The 2,959-nt window shown below is 45.0% G+C and overlaps 1 long non-coding RNA gene across 1 annotated transcript; it reads left to right on the plus strand.

Annotated features, from left to right (window-relative positions):
- Positions 1–227: 227 nt before the first annotated feature.
- On the plus strand, positions 228–2,062 carry LOC120686427. Its single transcript, XR_005680173.1, has 2 exons — positions 228–370; positions 448–2,062. It is a non-coding gene; the product is annotated as an uncharacterized LOC120686427 (long non-coding RNA).
- Positions 2,063–2,959: the final 897 nt, after the last annotated feature.

Below are 2,959 nucleotides of genomic sequence, written 5' to 3' on the forward strand. Positions count from 1 at the left end.
CAGCCCACTTGCGAGCAAAACTTTGCCCCAGCACGGCCCACTTATGAAGCTGTGGTCTCAATCAGAAAAACAAGAGAACAAACCCTAGCTATCGGTCTTCAATATTCCCGGCCGCCGCTCCAACTGCTCTCCGTCCAAATCGTCGCGGCCTCTCCCAAATCCTCCACTGCGCTTGCTCGCTCTCTCCAAAATTGCTGCACCGCGTCCTCACCCAGTACTCACCCCCGCCCCCCCCCCCCCCCGAGATCCTGCTGCTTCTCGACCTTAATCTTGCCCGCGCCCTCCACCCAGATCCTGCGTGCATGTGCATCCTCCCTCGTCGGCGGCAAGAACAAGCTCGTGCGTTGTCCACCTCCCCGACTAAACACAGGTGACCTTGATTTAGTTCCTTTCTGCACCAGGCATCCCATCTCATTTGGGCTGATGTTGATTGGTTGGATAATCTAGCCAGGGGCGCACACGGTTTGGGGTGTCTGCGGTGAAGGAATTCCCAACAAGCCTGCAACGCAATGCCGCCTCCGTTCTTGCCTGCTTATTTTAGAGTATATTCATCTGCTTATTTTAGGGTATGTGGTCTTTGCTCGTGGGCTGCTCCTAGTACAAGTGAACTAGATCTGAGTTGATGTGTTCTAGATTTCTAAACTTGGCATTGTTCCGAGTCTTTCTCCAACTTATCCCTTATCATTAGAAGGGAATTTATTCAATAAGTAGATCTGAAAAATGCTCGTGCTTTGTTATGCTAATTTCCAGTTCTTCAATCAGAATCCCATTAGCTACTTATTGACTCACAATTTCAGTGACATAGGTAATTAAGGTGGTTCTGTACCATCGATCCCATCAGGTTATTACATATGGATTTTCAAAAATGAAAACTACATGTGGTTCTGTATCATTTATAAGTGAAGGGTGCATACATGTTACCAATCATGCTGAGCTGAAATTTTGCAACAGTATGGAATAGAAAGTTCAGGTGTGTTCATGGTTGGTGACTTATTTTTGCACCTCCTTGACAAATTGTCACTTTATTGTTAATTTTCGTTCACAGATCCACCATTGCTGAGGTATTGTCCCCATCCCTCCTCCCTTCTCATGTTCCCTTCTCATGTATATGAGAACGCTACGGATTATGTGCATCAATTGTTTCCATAGTGTTCCCTCCAAATGGATTTTTTTTCTCAGGCACAGGTTGAACATTTCCTTTTCATCTCAATGTATTTGATTAACCATGTAGGAAGTATCTACTGGTATTCCTTTCTTTTTGTCATTCTATCGAACTGAAATTTCTCGTGAAGTAGTGGATCTGTGCCTAAAGGACTAAAAAATAAAATCGGCATGCACAAAAGGGTGAAATTTTAGGAAATGTGCTCACTGTCGGAGCAATTTGTATTGTTTTGTTTAATTCAAATAGAGTTCAATATCTTCTTATTGATGAAAGATATATGACCGAGAATACAATGACTCAGTTTATTACAATCTAAATGATATGAAATTCAGAAACTCTTATGAGCTAGAATCTGTTGCCTTTAGAAACTATAGCTATGTTTCACTGATTACAATTAATTTTCTGATGCTTGCAGTTCTTCATAGTTTTTTTTCATTTTATATCCTTATATGGTTTCCCCAATGAACAACAGAGCTACCATGTTTGTTCTCATGGTTAGTAGAGTGGCACAGCTCTGCAGAACTGGTTTGTCTGGAAGAGGGGATGGGAGATATGGGCAAGGCGAATGGGCTAAGTTCCTTGGAAGTGGCACAGCTCTCCGCAGAAGCTAGTAGATGAGATCAGTTAGGAGTTATCATTTTGTTATTTAAAGTGAATTGAAGTCTTCACCATTCCAGCAGTAGCACCAAACACTATGAGCTATGGTTTTGAGCTAATCCTGTTCCTCTAGATGAAATATAGAAGGCAAGCTCATCTTTATGAGCTATTGTAAACAGCAGTCAAATATGTTATTAGTTGGTATGTTTGTTGCACTAAACGATAATTTGTGAGGAAGATGTACCTTTAAGTTGTGTATTTTATAAATGAAATTTTTATGATGAATGAATCATTGAAGTTCAATGTGGCATTTGTACATCAGTATTTTTTTAAAATTCACACAAAGTAGAGCGTCGGACGATCAGTCGGTAAAAGTGCGTCTGTCGGCAAAACTTATACCGACGCCACTTACAACGACAGATGTGTGGCGTTGGCACACATCTATACCGACTGATGGTCTGTCGGTACAACGGCTTTTACCGACGGACCATCAGTTGGTGTATTGGGGCTGTGGTATAGTGAAAATAGTGCTCGCAAATTCAGCAAAGGTTAGGGTTGGATCTGAAAAAAATTAGGGATGGGCCTAGGCTTGAAAGACCTAATAGATCTAGGGGGTTATTGATAAAATTTACAAGACACATGAATTAAGTAAAAGATTATAGGCTTCTCTAGGGGATTTCATGCAAAAGCTTGTGGATCTCAAGGCCATGGCGTACAGGTTTCTGGTGGTTCCCGTCGCTGGTGTTTTGGGGTTGGGAGGCTATGGGGAGGAGGGGAAAAGAGAGAGGAGGATGAGACGAACTCGTTCTGGTGCTCACCCATTGCAGAGAGGTGTCGTGGTGGCCGGATTTTGTCCGGGACGGAGAAGACGGTGCACTGCGTCACGGTGAGCTCCTGGAACCGGTGCTGCTGGGCATCACGGGGATGTGCGCAGGGGGAAAAGGTCGGGGCGATCTTCTGCAGGGGCAAGGCGTGGCAGGCAGCATGCATGGCAGGGAGCGGCAAGACAGGGGCTACACAGCATGGCGCATGCAAGGGGATGGAGGAACAGAGCAGGCAGGGCACAAGGAGGGGAGCAGGCGGCGCAGGTCAGGAGGAAAAGAAAAGGGAGGCGTAGGAGATCAGGAGGGGTTCGGGTGTTTATATAGGGGTGGTCGAGAGTTCTTGGCTTGCGCGTCAAGGGAAGAGCTTGGGTCGGAC

Source organism: Panicum virgatum, chromosome 8N (genome assembly GCF_016808335.1).
Source record: "Panicum virgatum strain AP13 chromosome 8N, P.virgatum_v5, whole genome shotgun sequence".
In the NCBI taxonomy this organism is placed as follows: domain Eukaryota; kingdom Viridiplantae; phylum Streptophyta; class Magnoliopsida; order Poales; family Poaceae; genus Panicum; species Panicum virgatum.